General features: G+C 39.6%; 1 protein-coding gene across 1 annotated transcript in view; it reads left to right on the top strand.

Moving 5' to 3' along the window:
* Window positions 1-2,285: 2,285 nt before the first annotated feature.
* The window catches only part of edar (ectodysplasin A receptor), a 42,600-nt gene continuing 32,155 nt past the window's right edge, over window positions 2,286-12,730 (top strand). Inside the window, exon 1 of the mRNA XM_042495136.2 lies at window positions 2,286-2,605. The gene's annotated coding sequence lies outside the window, so the exon portion shown is untranslated. The remainder of the gene's footprint in view (window positions 2,606-12,730) is intronic.

The raw sequence follows: 12,730 nt of genomic DNA, 5'->3' as shown, positions 1-12,730 counted from the left end.
CATCAGTCTTCTTGTTATCCTCTCTTCATCCTTTCCTTATCCTCTCTTCTCATCTAATCTCGTCTCCTCTCATCCTCCTTTTCAGTCAGGAAGCCCTTGGATCGACATCAATGAGCCTCTCAAAGAAGGACGGGGACAGGAAGAAGAAAGACAAGAGAGCAGAGGATGGAGACAGAGAGATGGAAACAGACGGAGAGAGGGACAGAGAAAGTGGCAGAAACAAGAGCGGGTTTTCAAAGACGGAGAAAGTCGATGCACATACAGAGAAAAAGAAAAATAGGGACAGAATCGAAAGACGGAGACAGTGAGGGAGAGTGAGTAATTACAGGACTCCCAGTGTTTTCAAAGCCCCTCTTTTATCTCACCCTTCCTGTGGCTGAGAAAAGGAGAGGCGTCGGAACGGGGGAGGAGGAGGAGGAGAGGAAGACTAAAGTCCAAGCTTTAGTCCAACTCAGACAACAGGCACCAGTCATCCACATCACACGAACACAGACACACGCACTTAAACTAATTTATAGCTTCTGTTTCAAAGGCGTTTTATCATCTGAAACAAGGTGTTTGTGTGTGTGCAGGAAGGACTTCAGTTAAAATACTCTAATAGTGAAAGTGACAATTTTTTAACTTTTCTCTGTCTATGTATGAATATTGTGGTTATTATTTATTTAAATGTCTGCCTATATGCTGACACTTTTTTACAGTGCTGTACCAACAACAAAAGGCAGCAAATCTTGTTGTGTGGCCAAGTGAACTGAAAGATATTAACAGTTGTAGTTGAAATTGTAGTAATAATGGTAGTAGATAGTTGTAATGGCAACGTAAATAGCACTGATGTACTGTAATGGTGTTGCAACATACCGGTATCTACGATAACAGGGACATTTAAAAATCAAATAATGATATCAACAAGACACAAGACACATAAGATAATATATTATTTAAATTATACAGCACCTCTGAAATAATTTGTTTCTTTCCGTTCTGGGTTTGTCTCCCTCCCCCAATCTGATTGCCTTTTCACTATCCATTAAGTGTAATTGCTCTTTTTGTACGATTTTGTAGAGTTTATGTTACAGACTTTGTCTCTGCCACCCTACTTGTATTTTGAGTGTAATTCATTTACCAAAAAAGGAGACAATATACACAATAAACAAAATCAAAGATGAATTTGACTAAAAGCGTCATTAACTTTTCTTTTTTTTTTATTTTCTATTGATATCATAATCATATTGGTAAGGTGAAGTCTTGGTCATGATCATGAAGTGAAAATCTAACATCATGCTACAGCCCTATCCATCCATCCATCCATCCATCCATCCATCCATCCATCCATCCATCCATCCTTCTATCCATATATATAACTGTTATATATGAAATGAAAAAGCATCATCACACCAAAATTGACTACTACAACAGCATCCTCTATGGTACATCACCCACCCCGCTCACATGAACACATCACCCCTGCCCTCCACAATCTCCACTGGCTCCCTGTCCCACAACAAATACAATTCAAAGTTCTCCTCCTTACTGACAAAGTTCTCCATAACCAGCCACCCCACCTCCTATACCTCACCGACCCGCTGCACCAGCACACTCCTTCCCTCAGCCTCTGCTCCTCTGATGCCAACCTCCTGTCTCCACCACTCAAGACCAACTACCATACCTGGGGCAACAGAATCTTCTCCATAGCCACCCCCTCCCTCTGGCACTGTCTCCCAAAACACATCCGGGACTAAACCAAATTCTCCCAGTACAAAACATTTATCAAAACCCACTTTCTTTGGAACTACTTATAATTTGTGAGTAACATTGTGTCTATTTTAATTATTATTAATTGAATTAATTAAGTATTATTATTGATTAAATTACATCAAATTAAATTAAATTAAATTATTATTATTATTATTATTATTGTTGTATTTATTATCACCATCATCATCAATTTGGACCTTTGCCATGAACATTTGTCACTATTGTCCAAATAATAGTTAGCTGCAGGCTTAATATTATGGCTGTATATATGTAAACACACATATTCAGAGAGAGGATGGGACAAACTGCACACACAATATAAAAATAACATTAGTTTTAGTGAATACGTGTATAAATAAGGAATCTCTTCATTGCTGGTGATATAGAGTAATGTCCATATGTTCTATGATGATACTTTGCTCATTATTCAGCAGTTAATCTTGTGTTTTCTTCATGATGATGATCAAATGGTTTGAGTTCAGTTTCGCATCTTATGTGGTGCTGCCACCACAGGCCTGTGAACACTAGATGGCGGAGTTGAGTCGTAGCCCGCAGCGCGTTAATTGTCCCCGCCGAGACTCTACCTGGGACACGTTAATCTGTCTCTCATTCAAGGGCGGAGAAAACTTCTCACTTTTTTCTCATCAAGGAGGAGCTTGCGGACACACCGACATGCACCAAAGTGGAGGCTGAGACACAACTTGGACTTAGTGGAGTTTAAACTCACAGACAGCCGGTCCCTCGGCGATGCTGATCTTACACCAGGCTACAGATTGATCACCGATCAACAGGACTGATCGCCCCGCAGAGCAGCGGAGAAAGCAGAGCAGCGTGCCCCCTCTGTGAGCTCCAGGTAAGATGTCTGAGCAGCTCCGCTCTCAGGAATGCAAGGACGGATTGCTGCAAGACTTCGGGGAAATTCCTGAGCAACACTTATTATGCCAAACAAACATGTGCTTTATTGTAATGCTACCTAAAAAAATAAGTATGCATTGTTATTCTTTTTGCAAGAGGAAATGTAGGCAATAGAACAGAAACACTGCTGATGCATGCCAAAAGAGAAAACAATACAATTACTTGACTTGATAAGTTTTGTTTTGTGTCAAAATATGCAAAAGTGACCCCACATACTGATTTTCTACTTTAAGATTTGTTTGACAGGCTGATTGCAACCAGCCAATGTGTCTATCTGTGGTTTGTTGTCAAGTGCATGAGACTGGAGGGATATATTTTCAGTTTGATTATTTGCTTGAATGCATCTACTGTATGTGAAATACATTTGTCTATTTGTAACAGCCGTATTTCAAATACACTGTGAAGTTTGTAAGAAGTAGGTCTGTGAGTGTTGCTGCAAAGGTTTTAGCCCAAGGTGGACGACAAATGAGATTTTCTCACATCACCAGCTTCATAGTTTGGGCCTAAATTGCTTTTTGACAAGACTGTGGGTTTTGAATCCCAAACATGCTGCAGACTTGAGCACTGACTCTGTGATGAATTGGCTCAGTGTAATGAGTGTAGAAGAAAGTGTTTGGGTTATGAGAAATCATCTCAATGCCGCTAAATAAGCCAGTGTGTGTGACCTTGCACACCTTTCTGCTCTGTCTGCATAATTGTTTTCTTGGTGCCGCCTGACTGTCCCGGGCCCCGGGGCCCCCGGGGGAAGTCCTGCCCGCAGACAGGCAGCTCAGCCCGGCTGGGGACATGCCGGGTCCTGCCGAGTCTCTGAAGTCTGCTGGCTGGCTTTGAACTATAGCTGCTGGAGGTGGAAATCAATCCGTCTCTACCCCCCTCCTCTCTCTCTCTTTCTATCTCTCTATCTGTGTCTCTCTCTCCCCCTGCAGCCCCCAGCACAGCGTCTCAGCTGCCATTGAATCTTTCATGTTTGCAGGTAGAAAGGCAAAGGAGACACAGAGAAGAAACAGGAGGGAGTGTAATTCATCTTCAAAAGAAGTTAATATGGTTTCTGAGGATTAAAGGGATGAAGGCAGGAGAAGTAAGAAAGCCGTCGCCTGTAGTCATGATCATTCTGAAGTGAATGGATAATTTGTTGACTTACTCGCTGCTCTGTCGCTTAATGCTGCTCGGCACTAGTGTTCACACAGTGACCCTATTGATTTTAGAATGATGTCATATAAAAAGGGAAGGGATTTCTTATGTTTTTCTTGTGAAAGTTATTGTTGAGATTTATGTCACAGCTGATTTCAATCCATGCAGCATAGGCCATTTCCCCCCGTCGAGAAATTTATAGAGCTCAGGAGGCCTGTTAGGGCAGAATGTTTCATAACGCCTCACACATCTAAAATGAACTTCTACTAAACACGTCAGAGAGTTTTTGTATAAAAGCTAAATTATTTCAGTTCATTATGTGACCTTAAATTTATGGCACAACTGTTTGGTGGAGGCTTTTATTCAAACTGCCTTCCCACCAGGACCATGTGAAAGAATCCTTCACATTGTGTATCATCTGGAGAATTGTAAAAATTATCAAAGTGAATGCAAGACTTACAGAGTAATGGGGATAATCTAGTGATCCATCCACTGGAAGAGAAATCTAAATAACATGAATTTTAGTGTTAATTGCACCATGTCAATTTAGTTTTAGAGGTGTTATGCCATCTAGAAAAAGTACAAAGACACTCAATCAAAGACATCTTCCTCAGTTTTAGTACTGAAGTCAGATTTAACAAATATATATGTATATATATATATATATATATATATATATATATATATATATATATATATATATATATATATATTATTAAACCACAGGCAGTATAGTGGGGGGAAAGTGGGACTGATTACCTAGAGCCCCAATTGTAGGGAGGCCGTCAAAAAGTCATGAATGAAACATTTGGTTTTTTAATTTAAAAAAAAAAAAAAAAGTAATCACTGTCAAAAAATAAAAGTGGCTCAATAATATTATATTATTGAATATTGGCTGAAAGACAGAAGTTATAAAAAAAAAAAAGTGGAAGGCCCATCTCAGAAAACATTTTAGTCCGCCCCTGCTGTCTTTAAACGCAGCTAAAGCCAAGTTAGTGAGTGCTTGTGGAAATGGGAAAATTACGGGAAATTAGGGTTCCAGAAAAGAAAATAAAGAATGAAAGGAAAGGGAAAGAAAGCAACCTGACTTTATAAAAAAGGAAAAAAAAAAGTTGAGTGAGAGACATGGATCCAGAGAGGAAGAACATGGGCCCCACAGAGACTGGGCTCAGAATTCGGTGCTACAACTCTGAGTAAAACTAAAAGACTTTAAAAATGTGCGTTATTATTTTCAATAGAGAAAATAAAAAGAAGTCTTGAAGTGTGAGGTATTCTGACATGAACAAAGAAATAATTCACTGAAGAAATACAGGCTATGAATTGAATTCAAGTCCAGTATCAGTATGCTGACGTGCTCAGTACTGATCTTGTATACATCTAAAACTGATGCACACTAATCCTAGTTGAGCAAACAAAAAGCTTCATCTGACAACACACAACATTTACTGCTGCGTAACTCACAGTCACCAGGACAGAGTGTTACTCAGTATAAAGCAGAGGATCTTCAAGTCTCCCTCTGGGGGCTTCCAGGAGGTCTCCAGCTACATGTGGAGGTAGCTGCATTTCATTATATTTTAATTTACAAGTAATATTCCCAGCAAAGGAACATAAAAGCATTAGAGAAACTTTTCTAATCACGGGTTTTACTCTCACCGTTATTATATTCCCATGCAGGGTGCAGACAGTCCAACAAACCAATAATAAATCAACAGTTAAAACCTCTCTGTGCAGGCCCCAGGGAGCAAGTTTAATCACATTGGGGTTTGTGGTCTAATTTGTGTCTACTTAACAGTCCTCTGTATGGGGAACCTACTTGAGTTAGTCATCAATTTCTTCCATAGTCTGTGGTGGGATATCTGGCACTTTTTGTCTTTCATTGTGGAAAAGCAGAAATACTGAGCGGTCTTCAAAATGATATGATGCACAGAAATGTGTGCCTTGAGATGAAGCCAGAAAAGATTGTTGTGAGCTGGATGGTGCTTAAAGTTAAGTCCCGCACACCAAACTGTGTTTGTGGCGTGGTTGGTGAGAATTAATTGGCAGGTGGGAAGCTGGTTAGGGATCATGTTGTTGTTTTGGGCACCTGTACAGATGGCTGTAGGATCTGAGGGGTGATCCGTACTACACCCTCCTCATGGCAGGTTGAAAAGGCGTGGATTCTTGTGCTGTTCTGTAACTTTCATCCTTCTAAGTAACTGCTTATATTCTTAAGTCTTTACTTTTTCAATGGCTTGATGAGGATTTGCGCTTTGAAGATTCCTTCATCCATCATGGCCTGCTGATATTCAGACAACTAGAATTATCCACCCGCAAGAAACAGCTCCAGGAGCCCTCAGATTTGTTTTAAGAACCCTCCACAGGGGGTGAAAACACACACCTACGGTTTATTATTGCAATGCTGACAACTGGAAACAAACAGAAAAGAACTATTTGGATTCATGCTCATTTATTTTACTGAAAACCTGTGTTTCAACAGTAACTTTAGAGCTGAAATTACTCATTGTAGTTCCCAAAAGATTTGCTGATTTTGTAAATTTTTAAACGTCGAGAGATGTCAAGAGAATCATCCGACAGAGGAAACACCATAAGAACATCATTTCCTAGGAAACATTCATTCTAAAATGTAGAACTTTTTAGCCAAGTGGACTGCATTGTTTTTCCATCATTTTACTGTAAGTTAGTTTGAGGGCAGCATTAAGACATACAGACGGAGTCCTAGTTGCAGATTAGGCTTCCCACCTACAGCCGCTGCAAAATAAACAGAGACAGAGACAGAGATGTTCTGCCCCAGCAGAGCTAAAGAGGGGAACAAGGGATCAGGGAGAGGAGACGATGAAAGACGGATCACCGGCAGGCAGAGAATCAAAGAGCCTACTGACTGACTGGAGCGGGGATAGGTGTGTGTTATGAAAGTGTGTGTGTGCACGCGCGACTTCTTTTCATGTGCCTTAAGAGTTTGTTTTTCCTGCACACAGAGTGGGAAGCTGACAGTAAGTCTGTAATTAAAGCAATCAAAAGATGAAGAGAGATGAAGAAACATCACACACAGATGTGCACATACAGAAACACTCATTTCAGAAGTGCACTGGATATGTATGTAACTTTTTTTTATTGGAGGTTTTCTGCTGCTTGAAACAATCTGCACATTATGTATAAGTATTTCAATAAAGTCTTTCGACAAGTGTATCTACTGCAGGTGACATCTGAGCCATCAACTCTTTGTGTGCCCCGGTTGCAGAACTATTCCAGTCTGATTTGTTATTGGAAATTCAAGTTGCTACAAAGCATGTTTTGGCACTCCTGTGAAAATACAGTTCACACTGATAAACCTCGACGCCGCACTTGGACAGGGTCGTTGTAAATGGATATTTAGTTAGTAGACGAGGGCCAGCTGTTGCCTGAGGTTTGCGTCTGTCTCCAAAGTCGGAAATCACTTTAATCATGGGTTTATTTTCACATCAAACTTAGACAGTCATCATGTTGCAAATTAGACTTATCTATTTCTGGCTCATTTAGTTCCTGATAGCTGAGACTTGATGGCTACTTTGTTCAGTGAGTTTGACTCCCTTAGCGCTAATAAAGACATGCAAGGAGGAATGAGCATTTGTGAGCTAAAGTTGCAGAAATGTAATAATAATGATTAATGTAGATTTTAACAGTAGTGCTGTCTCTTTGTTTTAAGATCTTTTTCCATTTACAGAGTTGTGTTTAGAAGTTTGGAGAGACACTCTCAGTCTGATTCAGCGAAAGGTAAAAGCGGTTGGTCTAATTTGACTGACAGCACTGCCACCACCCCTCGATTTACTCCCCAGCTGCCTCCAAATCATAGAAAGAAGACAAAATGCCAGAAGCACATTCCTTCTTCATAATTCACCTCTGAAAAAAAACAGTAGGGGCACTACACTTTAGGGGCACTTATAATTACTTAAAAGTGGATTGGCTAAATTTTTGAACACACACTTGGAACGATAACTGAAAGTCAGAGCAGAACGTTTATTGAACTGAGGTGCGTTTTCACGCTTTTCTGAAAGATTATTAGAAGCCACAAAGATAGAAGAAGGTAGATGATTATGGCTGCTGTACAGTTAATGACATGGTATTATACAGAATTAAATTGTTCAATTTTATTTCCTGATGATTATAGACCACTGTAAGAAAAGGTTCTCTTATTCCAGTATCCTCACAATTCACAATTGCATTTATGTTATGGTGGGTTTTTTTGTTTAAATCCTTTTTCCTGGACCTACTTCAGTGGAAAACCGGACATGAACGTAACAAAACAGATGAAAATCCAAGGCGCAATCATCGAGTATCAAGATAAAAATATATGTTTAATAAGTGTTGTTAGAGTGAGTTGTTTACCAAAGCTGGTGGAGGTTTGTACTAAATAACAGACTGCAGGCACTTGATAGAGGGAAAGTCCACCGTGTTAGTGGTTTTCTGCTCATGTTTTATCTACAAACCAGCTTAGTTAACGTTTTATTACCTGAGAGATTTAAGATGATTAATCTCAGACATAATAATAATATTCCAGAATTTATTTCCTTATAATTGTGTATTGTGTCTAGATAGCGAGCTGGATTTATTTTTGCTTCTGTTAAAGCTTGCTTTTGTTTGATTTAGTTAGCGTAAAGTTGTACACTTAGTAGGACATGTGCAGGCCTGATGAAGTGGGAAGTTGTGAAAATGCACGGTGCTTAAGTTTACAGAGAATGATCTGGATTCTGTAAAGTTGGCGAATTGTCTTTAGACAGACATCTGCATCATGTAAAGTGGAGCTAATGATGACCATCTCCTCTCCTGTCAGAGGCTCAAAGATGGTGAGTGTCATACACTCACTGCTTGGTTGGCTGGAAAACAGCAGGATTTGGGATGCTATGCACATGCACACAAACAGGCAGGCGGTCAGAGTAAGTAACATGTGTTTGAGATCTTGCTTGGCTTTAGCAAATTGAGCCCTGGTCTGTAAAAGGATAAAATAATTGGATATTTTAGGGATAAAGCAGAGCATTGATTAACTTTAGAACTTGTTTATGGCATAAAAGCAGAGGGATTGTGTATGAGTGTATGTTTAAAGCAGGGTTAAAGCAATCGCTTGGTTAGCTGTTGTGTGGGGCCAATTTTATTTAGAGTAAGACATTGAGGCTGACAGTATGCATGGCCAAAGCTATCAAATATTGGCAAAAATCACAAGCTACCGGCAGCTCTAGTCAAACAATATCAGCATTAAAGGAATACTTCACCCCCCAAAATTGCATTTGTATATCAACTACTCGCCCCTTGTTACATTGTATTTGTGGAAAAAAAATATTGTTTTTCCTGCATGCCTCCACAGTGTGGAATCTAAAAAAAGAGAAGATTCTTGATGAGTTGAAGAAATAGGTGACTGCCTTCAACAACAGCAAAACTATATCTGAACATCTGTTAACAAACTTTCACACAATTTGTGCAGTATAGTTAAAGTCTCATTTATCCAGTTGTGTGCTCAGTACTTCCTAAACAAAAAGTCCTTTTCAACGGGGAATAGAACTGTAAGTGAAACTAAATAATGCTCTACTCAAAGCCATGCTCCATTGACAAAAACAGTAACTTTACCTTGCTGAACACTGGAGTTGTCGGTCTTACTGCTTGAACTCGCTATATGTTTTTGTTACCGTTTGACTTTGGTGAACTAACCATATAAAATAGATATCAAAGTTACAACACAACTTACAACTAACACAAACAAACTACAGATCAAGGCAGTGGTAGACCAGCAACTCCGGAGTTTGGTAAGGTAAAATTACCGTTTCTGTTTAAGGAGTTTGGCATTAAAGAGAGCAAAGATAAGTTTCACTTTAAGTTCAGTTTGGCATTAGAAGGAGCTCTGTTTGAAAAGAATGATTGGATAAATTAGACTCGGATTATACCACACGAGTTATGCGAGAGTTTGTAAACATATGTTTTGAGTACATGGGGTGAATAAATCATATACAAATGGTCATATGGGGGTGAAATATTCCTTAAACACTCCAGTCCTAACAATCTCATATGTAAAACAAGAATTCCAAGCATATTTTGTGATTTATCATTAGATTTAAAATATATCCGATAAAAAGCCAGGCAATGACGTTACTTAAAAGAAAAAAATTAGTAAGAGAAGAAAAAGAAAGACTTCAATGGAAAGCAGATTTCCTTTTAGAAATACCAAAACCAGATAGACAGAGACCCCTGAATCCACATGCTGTTGATTTAATTGTCATCAGACATTAAGTGCCATGGAAGAGCCCACAAACCACCCCCTAACCTTGTTCTTCATCTTCATCATTTGTTTGCTTCCTGGCCACTGATTGGCTTATTACTAAATCCGGCAGGAAGTCATTGTCAACCGGCGTAATGAATATCCTTTACAGGGTTAAACACTGATGTTATAAAAGCTGTTTCCCACACGATCCACTGGGTACAGTACTGATTGACAGAAAGTTAGACAGATATAAACAATGCAGAGAAAGAGACTTTTTGGCTCTATGTTGGTCAATAAAATTAATGAATGGAATTAAACTAATGACACGTGCAGTGTTTAACGCTGGTTAACGGCGAGGTATCCATTAAATAGTCCAGTAAAACTAAATCACAACAACAAAAGTTGGCACTGGTTGAGTATCTTTAGTGCACTAAACTGGTTTATTGTAGCCCCTGTTTGTTGCCTTGCATGTGTTGCCAATGCTTTTGAGTCACAGAGCTGAGGATCTGATTTTCTAAAATACAAACAAAGATTTAGCAAGGTTTAGCGCACATGTACAGAAAAAATATCTGAAGTAGGCAGAAATCTATTTCGGGATTTGACACCTAAGTAGTGGTTCATTCACATGGTAAATAAAATCTCAATCCCCCTCTCTAGCCCTGTTATCCCCATCACTTGCAGTTGCCATCTTTCTCAGCTTAGCAGCTTTTTTCACCAGTAGAGACAGACCTCTGGTCGTGCATGCTGCTTCACTTCAATACAGCATATCTGTATCGATTTATAGAAAGAGGTGTGCCAATAGTTTTGATGGTATTAAAAAGCATACCTTCAGGATTTCTAATTATGGTGGTATATTGTAATACCATGATACAGCCCAGTCCTAGTTTTTAATCTTGGAGCTAACTGTGTATACAGTAACTGCATGAGTTGTTGGGTTTGTCTCCTAGTAGCTGTCCCCTTGGCTCGGTCTCTTAAACGTGTTGCTATTTTAGCGTGTCTTGGTCCTGGACTCTACATGGAGCTGAGTAGGATCCTCGAGATATTATGAATTTTCCAAATGTTACACCACAGCCCTCCTGAGGCCAACAACAGAGTTAGCAATGTGAAAGACTGCAGCACGTAGGGAACTGGGAAAACCACTCTGAGTGGAAAAAGGGGGAAAACTGACCTACCACAGACTAATCATGCAATAAAAATCTAGTGCTTGTGAAAGACCAAAGTATATTTGTCAGTATGATTGTGCTGCCAGAGACATGACTACTATTTTCAAGTAATGACCAGTGAGTAATAGCCCATTTCCCAAAAGAAACAACTAATCACCTGAAATGCTCTTGGTCGAGCAAGCCATTATCAGATTATTGGTGAACAGTCAGTCTCACTAGTTTTAATGCTCTGTTAACATACAATGATGGTCTAAGGCATTACCACAAAGCATACAAAGACAAGGATGAACATCAAGGGACTGATTGGCAGGTATGGGTGGATGCCTGCTGCGAGTGCCAAAACATGAGTAAAAGCGTAGAAAATTAAAATGAACTGTCTGCTCAATGTATGTGTGCTTGTATGAGTTGATTTATGGGAATTTCCATATGGCAAACCCTCTTTTCACCTACAGGGTCTAAATATCCCAATAATTACTTTTAACTAAGTCTATTACATTTGGCCATCATATTTAGCTACAGTCCATATCAATACAGACTTAATTCAGCTTTGAAGTTCACAATATGAAGGTATTATACTTGTCACTGTAGGCCAGGGAGCTCTGATGAAAGATGTCTTCTTTTAGTTCTCATTGGATTTCACTGTATGAATTTTTGAGGTCAATGGGTTTGTTATTGTGCATTTTTTTAATGAAGCAAAGCAAATTGTCTCCCCATAGTTATGCGGAATTTCATATTTGGTTTCCTCTGCTGACAAAAAGAGCAATCAAACGCAACCAAATGAGAAACAGAGATGAAGCTAATGAAGGGAGGGGGAGAAGGGGGTTGCAAAAAATGTCGACAAATCAACGCAAATGTTGCAAAATAAGGCTTTTCAAAAATATTTGTCCAGAAAGAAAGTCAGATGCTTTTCATCAGTGCATGACATGCACATGCACACTGTGAGCTGCCCAGTGTCATCTGTGTTATGTCAGTGCCACAAAGAACTGCAAAGACTCTACCTGCTAATGACACAACGCTGAAGACAGAAGGGTCATTTATCAGAGATTATGTGGTCGTTAGAAGATTAATACCCTCAGGGGAGAGACAAGTTGAGCTGACTTTCATCTCAGACCTGCCCCAACAGAAAGAGCGAGTGTTAGCGAGACAGAAAGAGGGTAGAAAGAGGTAGAGCAGAGTGTCAGAAGACACAAAAAGTCTTCAAACACAGCGGTGTGTGTGTGTGCATCACTTTAACTCTATAATGAGTAGCCTTGAGGGGGTCCACAGTCATTTGGCAGTTCTTCATTTCCTGATTTAAAAAAAAAACTGCTGTCTACTCTTTTATCTCTACGGCAGCAACACACAACACCACACACACACACACACACACACACACACACACACACACACACACACAAACACACAGGCGCACGGGTGCACGCGCAAACACACACACACACACACACACACACACACACACACACACACAAGCATAAGCATAAACATACACATACAGTACAGTACCGGTTGTGGTCTTACCACAAGGACTTGTGCAATTAAGCCTATT

The sequence above is a fragment of the Plectropomus leopardus genome, chromosome 10, assembly GCF_026936395.1.
Source record: "Plectropomus leopardus strain MGB_pleo_1.0 chromosome 10, ASM2693639v1, whole genome shotgun sequence".
Taxonomy (NCBI): domain Eukaryota; kingdom Metazoa; phylum Chordata; class Actinopteri; order Perciformes; family Serranidae; genus Plectropomus; species Plectropomus leopardus.
Note: the sequence above shows the minus strand (reverse complement) of the source record. Positions and strands in the feature narration are given on the sequence as shown.